Genomic DNA, 14,078 nt, shown 5'->3' with positions numbered 1-14,078 from the left:
GCATGGCAGTGAGGCCATGACCTGTTACACACTGAAATCAGCTGCTGGCATCAGCACTGGACGCCGCACAGCAAGGGAGAGGAAGAAAGGCGGGTAGAATAATTTTTGCAAGTGTCCACCATGATGGGGGCCATGTTTACCAGGGTGGGGAGGGGGGCCATGTATACCGGGATGGGTATGGTGGCCATGTAATCCAGGATGGGGATGGGGCCATGGATACCAGGATGGGGATGGTGGCCATGGATACAAGGTTGGGGTCATGTATAAAAATATGGGGATGGTGGTCATGTATACCTGGATGGGCATGGGAGCCATAGATATCAGGATGGGGATGCGGGCCATGGATATTAGGATGGGGATGATGGCTATGGATAAAAGGATGGTGGCCATGTATATCAGGATGGGGATGGTGGTTGGTCATGTATACCAGGATGTGGATGGGGGCCATAGATGTCAGGATGGGGATGGAGGCCATGGATACTAGGATGGGGATGATGGCTATGGATACCAGGATGGGGGTCATGTATAAAAGGATTGGGATGGTGGTCATGTATGCCAGAATGGGCATAGGGCCATGTATACCAGGATGGAGATCTGGGCCATGTATACCAGGATGGGGATCGGGCCATGGATATCAGGATGTAGATGGGGGCCATGGATATCATCAGGATGGGGATGGTGGCCATGGATACCAGGATAGGGATGATGGCCATGGATACCAGGATGGGGGCCATGTATACTAGGATGGGGGCCATGTATACCAGGATGGTGATGATGGCCATGTATACCAGGATTGGCATGGGGATATGTATACCAGGATGGAGATGGGGGCCATGTGTACCAGGATGGGCACGAATACATAAATACCAGGATGGACATGGAGACATGTACAGCAGGATGGGCATGGGGCCATGTATACCAGGATGGGAATGGGGCTATGGATATCAGGATGGGGATGGGGCCATGGATACCAGGATGGGGGTGGTGGTCATGTATGCCAGGATGGGCATGGGGCCATGTATACCAGGATGGAGATGGGGGCCATGTATACCAGGATGGAGATGGGGGCCATGGATATCAGGATGGGGATGGTGGCCATGGATACCAGGATGGGCATGGGGCCATGTATACCAGGATGGGCATGGGGCCATTTATACCAGGATGGAGATGGGGCCTTGGATATCAGGATGGGGATGGGGCCATGGATACCAGGATGAGGATGGGGACTATGGATACCGTTATGGGAGCCATGTATGCCAGGATGGGGATTGTGGCCATGGATACTGGGATGGGAGCCATGGATACCAGAATGGGGATGGTGGCCATGTATACCAGGATAGGGATGGTGGCCATGTATACCAGGTTGGAGATGGAGGCCATGGATACCAGGATAGGGGTCATGTAGACTAGGATGGGGATAGTGGTCATATATACCAGGATGGGCATGGGGGCCATGTATGCCAGGATGGCCATGGGGCCTTGCATACCAAGATGGACATGGGGCCATGGATACCGGCATGGAAGCCATGGATATCAGGATAGGGATGGTGGCCATGGATATCAGGATGGGGATGATGGCTATGGAAAACAGGATGGTGGCCATGTATACCAGGATGGGGATGGTGGTCATGTATACCAGGATGGGGATGGGGGCCATAGATATCAGGATGGGGATGGGGCCATGAATACCAGGATGGGGATGATGGCCATGGATACCAGGATGGGTGTCATGTATAAAAGGATTGGGATGGTGGTCATGTATAAAACCTTGGTGTGTCTTATGGTCCGATGCATCTTATAGTTAGAAAAAATATGGTAATTAGTAAAAATAAAAAAGCTTGTTCTAAAAATGTCACTGCATAGTGGAGCAGCTGCACAAAATCTTGCAGCTGAGAAGCGAAAGGAGCTGGCTATCAGACACAGCCTGACTGCTCATAGAGATGGCACAGAGGGTTTATTATAATCTCCTGCCTTCCTGAACCCTGTATACACACAGCACTTTCTTCTTTGGACCAAAGATCATATGACTACTGGGTTGAGGGAGGGAGAGAAGTTGCAGTGTCTTAAGACACTGAACAGCTATGCTATGCAAACATAAGGCTGGATTTCCCCTTTAATAGGGGCTAATATACCAGCCGAAGTTAGAGGGGGATCAGATTAAAAAGTATTTAGATGATGAAATATCCCCCAGAGGTCTTTTAAAACTTTTTGAGTGGAACAAAGTGTTAAATAAATGAAAATTAAGTAAATATCTAAAGTGCATGGCAAAAAAGCAAACGTGTCTATTGAAAAAAATACTTATTACAGAAAAGTGAACAAAATATTAAGGCTATGTTAGTGGTCTTTTGTGGCCATACATTTTTTAATTTTTAAATGCAAAAAACAGACACATAATTCATTCATTTCATCACCGATATTGGCAAAAAAAAAAAATAATAAAAAAAGAGTATGAAAAAGTATGAAAATTGGCCCCAAGTATCACAAAAGCAAATATGCCAAAGTTGTTTGAATATCAGAATAACAATTCATTGTTGTTTTACAGCTCTTTAAACTACAGCTTCTGGTTAGGAATGAGGACAAAATGGTCTGGTTTTCTTCTGGTTAAAACCTCTAAAAAGACAGTGAAGTTAGGTTTTCTGCTATCTCACCATTTAGACTTTGTGTTAGACTTTCTGCTTCTGAGCTGGAAGTCATCATTGTGTGGGGGAGACTGGGAATTTGATATGTTAGGCCAGTTTCACACGCCTTGATATTTACGGTACCGGTAAACATGGTACCCGAGATGTCCCTGTCCGTGTGTCCATGTGATACATCCGTGTGACAACCGTGTGCCGCATCAGGACCACACAGACGGTCGCCAGGAAGCAGCGCTACAGTAAGCGCTGTTCCCCTATTTGTGGTGCAGAAGCTGGCTGTTATTAGTTCTCCCCTGCTCGACGCTGGGAGCGGAGCTTCGGTGACTAGCGGTGATGTCAGCGAAGCTCCACTCCCAGAATTTTACAGCCGGGAGTGTTCGCATTAGCAGCACTCCTGGTTGTAAATTGTTAATTCCCCTAGATATATGGATTACTGCGTGGGACTGACAGTACGCCGTACAGGTAAGGTATATTAGAAAACAAGGCAAACACTGAAGGCTGTTATAAAAATGTGCAATCATAATAGCAAATATAATCATACAGAATAATCAGCCAATGCATGGAAAGGTGTGGGACACACTACTGCTAATAAGCTAAACCACTAAAAAATTGTGCCATAGTGCAAATGCGTAGAAAAAGTTTATTGAATAAATACAAAAATAAACAAAGTCAGCAAAGTAGGGAGCGTGAGACAACAAACCTCATGGAGCCAAAGAGCAAGGAAGTGTTCCCCAGATGAGAATCAGTGAATAGAACCATAAATGGTACAAATAAAATATAGTGGGCTCACATATAAACCTAAAACACCGTCTGATAATTGTATTAAGATCATATTATAAATGATAAAAGGTAACAAACCACAGACGTGTGTGGATACAGATAATGCATGTACAAACATGTGAACATACCACTATTGAATGGGGAATCACGCCAGCTCCTGCCCACTCCGACGCGCGTTTCGGTAAAGTCCTTCCTCATGGGGCGTGCCATGTGTTGAAGCAGGTGGAATTTATAGCTGCCAAACCGCTGGATACAGCCAATAGGCTCCCGCATCACCGCAAAACGGCCGCACATGTCACCACCGGACATACACGGGCCCATGTATGCCAGCGTGAGATCGCGGACCGGAAGCGGTAAGATGCGGACCGCACATGACCGGAAATGCACCAGCGGCCATTTTAATTGAGGGCAAACAGAATCGCCATGGTGTAAGGTAACAAGTGCATAGGAATAGGGCACAAACTGTGTACCTATTCACAGGGAGATGGCAACATGCACATAATATAAGAGATTCAGATAACAACATACATCAGATAACAACAACCTGCTCCTGACGAAGCCACTCTCGTGGCGATACGCGTTGGGCTTTGGCCCCTTGGACCGCTGTAGCAATAGGTATCCTGGTCATGTTCTACTGGCAGTGCTATTCTTATCCATTATAGTGCGGTCGCATGTTGCTCTGCACAGTGGGGGTTTCCTTTCCTACATGCTGTATTCACTCAGCCTCACATGCAGGCATGCACCTGGTTGTGAGGGGGTTTTTTGAACACTCCAACCATGTTTTGATATACCTTTGGGACACTTACTGTGTATGAGATAACCTCTATTTAGACTTATCTGTATTTGGTTTGGGGCTGTCTTTACCATTTAGAGATGATCTCTTTATATTTAATTAAATAGTTTAAGAGTTTAATATTTAATCTGTTATAATTATAAATCTCAGTACTGAAGATTGATCACCTTCGGTCTGTTATTTCACTAAATGGTACTTGCCATCTCTCCTCTCCTGTTTATTGTTTGGGGGACTTATTATGAACAGCCGCATTAACTTAGGAGATATCTGATATTTTCTTTATTTCTTGCTACCACCACCTACCCATCACATATACATGAATTATGTATTTGTTCATCTAACCAGTAGGTGTGTATATTCGTGTAGGTTAACTTCCTTCAAGTGCTGCGAGCTGGGCCAGATATAAGTGCACTATCCTAATTATATGCTGATGTATTGCCATGATAAGCCAGCAAGATTGTACATGACTTCATTATATACTTAGATATGTATTCTTAGTAATTATATCAACAGGAATATTTGTTAACTAATGATACCTATTACGTTACATGTCCAGGGGGCGGCTCCTTATTAGGAACCTTTGATGTCTTATTCTGTTTTTAAATTATTTTAAAATGTGGTGTGCTGTTCTGTGTTTTTTGGCTGACAAAATAAAGGATTTAAAGTGATTTATACATTATTCTGTTTGGTGGTCCCCATTATATAGTGTGACGTCTTTTTCTTGTTTTTCCTGTAGCTACTATAGGTCACACTTTGGGTTGATCCCTTCACTATTGATATTATGCTTGATGGTGCCCTCCTTTTTTCTAGTAAATAGGGAATCATAGATGCGGTAATTGTCGTTTTTGCCACCTTCATATCATACATAATCCCATCCAAATAGGTTCAGTTACTCATAATATCAAGGATTTTATCTTCTGTAAAAGTAAATTTGTCGTGTATGTTCTTTTTTGCCCCTGCCGATATTTTTATATTGGAAAGACGATAAGACCGCTAATAGCAAGGTTTAAAGAACATTATAATTCAATTTCAACAGGCAAAGGCTGCTTGAGGCTAATTCAGCACATGAGAGAGGTGCATAACGCAAATCCAAATTTATTAAATTTCGCTGGCTTAGAGATTGTTAAATACCCAATGTTAGGAGGTGATCAGAATAGATTACTATTACAAAAAGAAGCCAGATGGATTTTAAATACCAACGCGCAGGGACCGATCGGCTTAAATGACAAGCTTGACATGTCAGTGTTTCTATAGTGAATATTATAAGTCATTTGAAAGAGTGCTATATTAATAGTTCATAATAATACACTGTTACAATCTGTAAATTGGTTACTTTGGTTCAGCACATTCACTGTTATAGTTATTATTTTTTCAATTTTATTTGTTATATATGCACTGTAGTAGTGTGATATTACGCATGTCAGAAACCCTTTAAAAGGATATGACGTATGGTAATCAAGTATGTGGACCCGTTGAAGCACATTCAGTGCGAAACGGCCGTCGTCCAGACTAGATCACCGCACCCTCCTGTACACCTGATGTCCTAATGTATGTATGCACATTTCTTTTCCAATAAAGAGCACGTTTATACAGCTTCCATTGGGTGAGTGCCGCATATATTTTCTCTCTTCTGTTGTGGACAATTTAGCTATTTGCTACTGATGCAGAGCACCATAAACCCTAAGCTTACGTGACACCTGGTTGTCAAACGTTGCTAAGTCCAAAATCTGTGTAACACCATACACTCTAGTGCCGTCCACTTCTTGTCTTTTTACTTTGTAGTTCTCTTGTCATTTACACATCATTTTAAAAAGAAATATTCTTCAAAACACACACACACACACATATATATATAATATATATACTAGACAGAAAGATAGATTAAAAACCGGCAAATGATCTGCTACTTACAGTATAATCACAGAGTGACACGTTAGAATAGATAGAAAAAAAAATAAAACACAATTTTATATACTGTATTTTCCGGCGTATAACACAACTTTTTAACCCCTTAAAATCTTCTCAAAAGTCGGGGGTCATCTTATACTCCGGGTTCAGCAAGTGCAGAGCTCTGAGGTCGCCGCATATGGTGCAGGGAGCGGTCCCGGATGGTTCCCATGGTCTGGACGAGAGGAGACTCTCCTTCAGGACCTGGAATCCATATTGATGTAAAAAAAAGAATAAAATAAAAAATAAGGATATACTTACCTTACGACGGCCCCAGAGTTCTCCGGGCTCTCAGCGGTGCATGCGGCGGCTTCATTCCCATGGATGCTTTGCGCAAAGGACCTGATGTGATGTCGCGGTCACGGGACCATGACATCACAAAGGTCTATCGCGCAATTCCTATAGATATATAGGAAGCAACACTGTTTGACAATCAATTTCACATGCTGTTGTGCAAATGGAATAGACAACAGATGGAAATTATTGGCAATTATCAAGACACCCTAAATAAAGGAGTGGTTCTGCGGGTGGGGACCACAGACCACATCTCAGTACCAATGCTTTCTGGCTGATGTTTTGGTCACTTTTGAATGTTGGTTGTGCTTTCACACTCGTGGTACCATGAGACGGACTTTACAACCCACACAAGTGGCTCAGGTAGTGCAGCTTATCCAGGATGGCACATCAATGCGAGCTGTGGCAAGAAGGTTTGCTGTGTCTGCCAGCGTAGTGTGCAGAGGCTGGAGGCGTTACCGAGCTGGTTTATAATTTCTCCCGGATGGGCCTGCAAAAGAAGATCCTGATAGGAGACAGGCCAGTACACTAGGAGACGTGGAGGGCAACAACCCAGCAGCAGGACCGCTACCTCAGCCTTTGTGCAAGGAGAAACAGGAGCACTGCCAGAGCCCTGCAAAATGACCTCCAGCAGGCCACAAATGTGCATGTGTCTGCACAAATGGTTAGAAACCGACTACATGAGGATGGTCTGAGTGCACGACGTCCACAGATGGGGGTTGTGCTCACAGCCCAACACCGTGCAGGATGATTAGCATTTGCCACAGAACATCAGGATTGGCAAAATCTTCACTGACGCCCTGTGCTCTTCACAGATGAAAGCAGGTTCACACTGAGCACATGTAACAGATGTGAGAGTCTGGAGAGGCCGTGGAGAGCGATCTGTTGCCTGCAACATCCTTCAGCATGACCGATTTGGCAGTGGGTCAGTAATGGTGTGGGGTGGCATTTCTTTGGAGGGCTGCACAGCCCTCTATGTGCTCGCCAGAGGTAGCCTGACTACCAGTAGGTACCGAGATGAGATCCTCAGACCATAGAGACCATATGCTGGTGCGGTTGGCCCTGGGTTCCTCCTAATGCAGGACAATGCCAGACCTCATGTGGCTGGAGTGTGTCAGCAGTTCCTGCAAGATGAAGGCATTGAAGCTATGGACTGGCGTGCCTGTTCCCCAGACCTGAATGTCAACCAATGTCACGTTGCACAACAGATGCTTTAGTCCAGATCTGGCAGGAGATCCCGAAGGAGACCATCCGCTGCCTCATCAGGAGCATGCCCAGGTGGTGTAGGGAGGTCATACAGGCACATGGAGGCAACGCACACACAACTGAACATCATTTCCTTGTCTTGAGGCATTTCCACTGAAGTTGGATCAGCCTGTAATTTGATCTTCCACTTTGATTTGGAGTATCATTCCAAATCCAGACCTCCATGGGATATTCATTTTGATTTCCATCGATCATTTTTATGTTTTATTGTTCTCAACACATTCCACTATGTAATGAATAAATATTTGCAACTGAAATATTTCATTCAGTGATATCTATGATGTGGTATCTTAGTGTTCACTTTATTTTTTTGAGCAGTATATAGATATATATATATATATATATATATGTATATATATCTATATATCTATATCTATATATATATATATGGATATATATATATATGTATATATATGTATATATACAGTTGTGGCCAAAAGTATTGACACCCCTGCAATTCTGTCAGATAATACTCAGTTTCTTTCTGAAAATGATTGCAAACACAAATTATTTGGTATTATTATCTTCATTTAATTTGTCTTAAATAAAAAAAACACAAAAGAGAATGAAGCAAAAAGCAAAACATTGATCATTTTACACAAAACTCCAAAAATGGGCCACACAAAAGTATTGACACCCTCAGCCTAATACTTGGTTGCACAACCTTTAGCCAAAATAACTGCGACCAACCGCTTCCGTAACCATCAATGAGTTTCATACAATGCTCTGCTGGAATTTTAGACCATTCTTCTTTGGTAAACCGCTCCAGGTCCCTGATATTTGAAGGGTGCCTTCTCCAAACTGCCATTTTTAGATCTCTCCACAGGTGTTCTATGGGATTCAGGTCTGGACTCATTGCTGGCCACCTTAGAAGTCTCCAGTGCTTTCTCTTAAACCATTTTCTAGTGCTTTTTGAAGTGTGTTTTGGGTCATTGTCCTGCTGGAAGACTCATGACCTCTGAGGGAGACCCAGCTTTCTCACACTGGGCCCTACATTATGCTACAAAATTTGTTGGTAGTCTTCAGACTTCATTATGCCATGCACACGATCAAGCAGTCCAATGCCAGAGGCAGCAAAGCAACCCCAAAACATCAGGGAACCTCCGCCATGTTTGATTGTAGGGACCGTGTTCTTTTCTTTGAATGCCTCTTTTTTTTCTCCTGTAAACTCTATGTTGATGCCTTTGCCCAAAATGCTCTACTTTTGTCTCATCTGACCAGAGAACATTCTTCCAAATCGTTTTAGGCTTTTTCAGGTAACTTTTGGCAAACTCCAGCCTGGCTTTTTTATGTCTTGGGGTAAGAAGTGGGGTCTTTCTGGGTCCCCTATCATACAGTCCCTTTTCATTCAGACGCCGACGGATAGTACGGGTTGACACTGTTGTACCCTCGGACTGCAGGGCAGCTTGAACTTGTTTGGATGTTAGTCGAGGTTCTTTATCCAAAATCCGCACAATCTTGCGTTGAAATCTCTTGTCAATTTTTCTTTTCCGTCCACATCTAGGGAGGTTAGCCACAGTGCCATGGGCTTTAAACTTCTTGATGACACTGCGCACGGTAGACACAGGAACATTCAGGTCTTTGGAGATGGACTTGTAGCCTTGAGATTGCTCATGCTTCCTCACAATTTGGTTTCTCAAGTCCTCAGACAGTTCTTTGGTCTTCTATCTTTTCTCCATGCTCAATGTGGTACACACAAGGACAGAGGTTGAGTCAACTTTAATCAATGTCAACTGGCTGCAAGTGTGATTTAGTTATTGCCAACACCTGTTAGGTGCCACATGTAAGTTACAGGTGCTGTTAATTACACAAATTAGAGAAGCATCACATGATTTTTCGAACAGTGCCAATACTTTTGTCCACCCCCTTTTTTATGTTTGGTGTGGAATTATATCCATTTTGGCTTTAGGACAATTCTTTTTGTGTTTTTTTCATTTAAGACAAATTAAATGAAGATGATAATAACACAGAATATGTGTTTGCAATCATTTTCATGAAGAAACTGAGTATTATCTGAGAGAATTGCAGGGGTGTCAATACTTTTGGCCACAACTGTATATATATATATATATATATATATATATATATATATATATATATATTTATATATATATATATATATATCCTGTAATTCATCTGCCGGCTTCTGTAAAGTCACTGCAGGAGCCGACAGGATAGAAGAAATGGATTACATACAGTAAATACATATAGGATAGGCAGATATATAGATGTCAGTGACAAATACAATTAGTACAGTGTGTTTGCAAATTACTGGACATGTATTTAATAAAAGATTATTTTACTGAAAAAAGGGTGTGGACTCCCGTACATTTTTCACAACCAGCAGATGTTTATAGCGTGGGAAGGGGTAATACCCAGGGAGCTTTCCAGGCTATTAACATCAGCTCACAGCTGTATACTTAGCATTTATTGGCTATTAAAATAGGAGCCCCAAAACAAAACGATGTGGGGTCCCCCTAGAATGAATAACCAGCAAAGGCTCTGCAGACAGCTGCGGGCTGATATTAATAGCCTAGGAAGGGACCATGGATATTACCACCCCCTGGCTAAAAACATCAGCACTCAGCCACCCCAGAAAAGGTGTATCTCTAAAATGCGCCAATTCTGGCACTTAGCCTAGCTCTTCCCACTTGCCCTGTATATCTCTATTCTATCTTTTCTATTCTAGCTTGTCAGTGTGATTTTACTGTACACCACAAAGGACACCGCACGTAGAATACGCCAGAGAAAAAAAGCGGTAATGTGAGATTTCCCATAGATTAACATTGGTCTGAGTGCTATGCAATGTTTTCTCACACACAGGCGTCCGTATTATACGCTAGTGTGACTCCGGCCTATTGCTGGTTCTCACAGGCCACCGTACCCTAGGATCATCACAAGACCTCAGGGTACCATGATAACCATCGGCACCTGCAATTCTCATCGCTCAATGGTTACTAAAGATGTAACAACTTAAATACGGCTATCGCGATCGACAGTGGTATTTAAGGGGTTAATCTGCCCAGAACGGTTGCAAAACTGGTTGGGTCTGATACTGCAGGTTGTCAGCTGTCGGGTACAGTGGACACCCGAATGAATCGCAGCCGTTGGGCGGTGCTATTCCCTTAATTCTGAGGAAATAAGTATCTTAACGAAAGCCGTTTTAATGTGTATTGACAGTCGTTAAAGGGTTTTCCAGTGAAAGATTACCACCCATCTACAGGATAAGTGATAACTTATTGATTGGTGGGGATCTGACCACTGAGAACTGCACCAATCCGCAGAACAGGGAACTCTTATCCAAGACAGGGTATATTTATTCCTGGTCTGATACCTGAATATCTCTCCATTTATACTCTGTGGCTACTCTATATGCTCAGTAGACCTATAGGGAATAAATGGAGCAGAGAATAAAGCATGCGTTCTACTGCTAAATTCTAAGAAATAAAAATTTACTATTCTACTGATTAGTGCAGGTCCTTTCTAGCAGTCTGACCTGCACCAATCAACAAGTTATAAACTATCTTAGGGATTGATAACTTATTTTTACCAGACATCCCTTTGACTTTACATTTGTGATAGATTACTGCTGTCCGCCACACCCTTGCCACCTCTTCGGCCTGGCGCCAGCAGCAGTGTGCTGAGGTCAGCAATGTGTTGACCTTATCATGCTGGTTGCATGTCTGGGCAGGGGATGATGAGCGCTCCTCTGTTCAGCCCCTGTCCTGGAACCACTGTGTTCAAATGAGTCACCCACCAGGGCAATAGGGATACTCGGTACCGGGTCCGGTCACACTTAAAGAGGATGTCATGGTGGCTGCGACCTGGTCCGTGGCCCTGGGACTCAATTAAAGGGGAAAGGTCTTTTAAGGGAATTGTGAAAGTCTATTTTTGTGATGGCACCTGTGGTTCTTGGTCAATAGGGACTGATGTTGCTTAAAGGGGTCCTCTGGGGTGATGTTGTGGCAGCAAGATGGTGAAGCGGGGTCCCCAGGGTTCCCAAGGTGTATGGCAGGGATGATGTGTTGCTGGTAAATAACGGGAGACACAGGGTTGCAGTCTTTACCTGGTTTACTGGTGATAGCAGGCCACAGTCCAGGGTACCGGCAACAGGTACAGTAGGAGTCCAGGCAGCCCAGAAACAATCCCCTTGGCAGGTCAGGTTGGGAGCCTTCCACTATGCGCCTCTTTCCTGGTCCCTTGCTCCCTGTAGTTTGCTGGCAAGGTACCCCTTTTCTATCCTGACCTGGGAAAGTACCTGCACAGTAGGCAGCTTGAGCCATTTTCTTGGGGTCTCTGACAGGGTGGCTAAAGGCTCTAACTGCTGCTGTACCTCAGGTGTTGTACGGGCAGTTTACGTATAGTCCTATGCCCTCCGGTTCTGTTGTGGACCTTACAGTTATCCACAATCTCAGGCTCCTGTTGTGAATTCTGTTGTCGGGCTCCCTCCTGTGGTCATGAATGGTACTTCGGCTGGTTCTGTCCATGGACTTCCTCTGGTGGGTGTTTCTGAGTTTCCTTCCTCAGGTGACGAGGTTAATTCGTTAGCTGGCTGCTCTATTTATCTCCACTTAGATCTTTGCTCCTTGCCACCTGTCAATGTTCCAGTATTGGTCTAGTTCACTCCTGGATCGTTCTTGTGACCTGTCGTCCCAGCAGAAGCTAAGTTCCAGCTTGTATTTCTTTGGTTTGCTATTTTTCTGTCCAGCTTTGCTAATTTTTATCGGCGCTTCATCGCTAATTTTTCTACTGTTGCTAAACCGTTTACTGATTTGACCAAGAAGGGTGCTGATGTGGTCAATTGGTCTTCTGCAGCTGTAGAAGCTTTTCAGGAGTTGAAGCAACGCTTTTCTTCTGCCCCTGTGTTGTGCCAGACAGATGTTTCGCTCCAGTTTCAGGTTGAGGTTGATGCTTCTGAGATTGGAGCAGGGGCTGTTTTGTCGCAAAGAAGTTCTGATGGCTCGGTGATGAAGCCATGTGCTTTCTTTTCTAGAAAGTTTTCGCCTGCTGAGCGTAATTATGATGTTGGTAATCGTGAGTTGTTGGCCATGAAGTGGGCATTCGAGGAGTGGCGTCATTGGCTTGAAGGAGCCAAGCATCGCGTGGTGGTCTTGACAGATCACAAGAATTTGACTCATCTTGAGTCTGCCAAACGGTTGAATCCGAGACAGGCTCGATGGTTGTTATTTTTCTCCCGTTTTGATTTTGTGGTTTCGTACCTTCCGGGCTCTAAGAATGTGAAGGCTGATGCCCTGTCAAGGAGTTTTGTGCCTGACTCTCCGGGTGTTCCGGAGCCGGCGGGTATTCTCAAAGAGGGGGTAATTTTGTCTGCCATCTCCCCTAATTTGCGGCGGGTGCTGCAAAAATTTCAGGCTGATAGACCTGACCGTTGCCCAGCGGAGAAACTGTTTGTCCCTGATAAATGGACTAGTAGAGCTATCTCTGAGATTCATTGTTCAGTGTTGGCTGGGCATCCTGGAATCTTTGGTACCAGAGATTTGGTGGCTAGATCCTTTTGGTGGCCGTCTTTGTCACGGGATGTGCGTTCTTTTGTGCAGTCCTGTGGGACTTGTGCTCGGGCTAAGCCCTGCTGTTCTCGTGCCAGTGGGTTGCTTTTGCCCTTGCCGGTCGCGAAGAGGCCCTGGACGCATATTTCTATGGATTTTATTTCGGATCTCCCCGTCTCTCAAAAGATGTCGGTCATTTGGGTGGTTTGTGATCGCTTTTCCAAGATGGTCCATTTGGTACCTTTGTCTAAATTGCCTTCCTCCTCTGATTTGGTGCCATTATTTTTCCAGCATGTGGTTCGTTTACATGGTATCCCGGAGAACACCGTTTCTGACAGAGGTTCCCAGTTTGTTTCGAGGTTTTGGCGATCCTTTTGTGCTAGGATGGGCATTGATTTGTCTTTTTCCTCGGCTTTCCATCCTCAGACAAATGGCCAAACCGAACGAACTAATCAAACTTTGGAAACATATCTGAGATGCTTTGTTTCTGCTGATCAGGATGATTGGGTGTCCTTTTTGCCGTTGGCTGAGTTCGCCCTTAATAATCGGGCCAGCTCGGCTACTTTGGTTTCGCCGTTTTTCTGCAATTCTGGTTTCCATCCTCGTTTCTCTTCAGGGCAGGTTGAGTCTTCGGACTGTACTGGTGTAGATACTGTGGTGGATAGGTTGCAGCAGATTTGGACTCATGTGGTGGACAATTTGACATTGTCCCAGGAGAAGGCGCAACGTTTCGCTAACCGCCGGCGCTGTGTGGGTCCCCGACTTCGTGTTGGGGATTTGGTTTGGTTGTTGTCTCGTTATGTTCCTATGAAGGTTTCCTCTCCTAAGTTTAAGCCTCGTTTCATTGGTCCGTAT

General features: G+C 44.3%; 1 protein-coding gene across 1 annotated transcript in view; it reads right to left on the bottom strand.

The window, feature by feature from the left end:
• The window catches only part of ANKAR (ankyrin and armadillo repeat containing), a 577,406-nt gene that overhangs the window by 509,440 nt on the left and 53,888 nt on the right, over positions 1-14,078 (bottom strand). The window lies entirely within an intron of this gene.

The sequence above is a fragment of the Ranitomeya imitator genome, chromosome 7 (assembly GCF_032444005.1).
Source record: "Ranitomeya imitator isolate aRanImi1 chromosome 7, aRanImi1.pri, whole genome shotgun sequence".
In the NCBI taxonomy this organism is placed as follows: domain Eukaryota; kingdom Metazoa; phylum Chordata; class Amphibia; order Anura; family Dendrobatidae; genus Ranitomeya; species Ranitomeya imitator.
The sequence above is the reverse complement of the archived record's forward strand: the minus strand, read 5'-3'. Positions and strand labels throughout refer to the sequence as shown.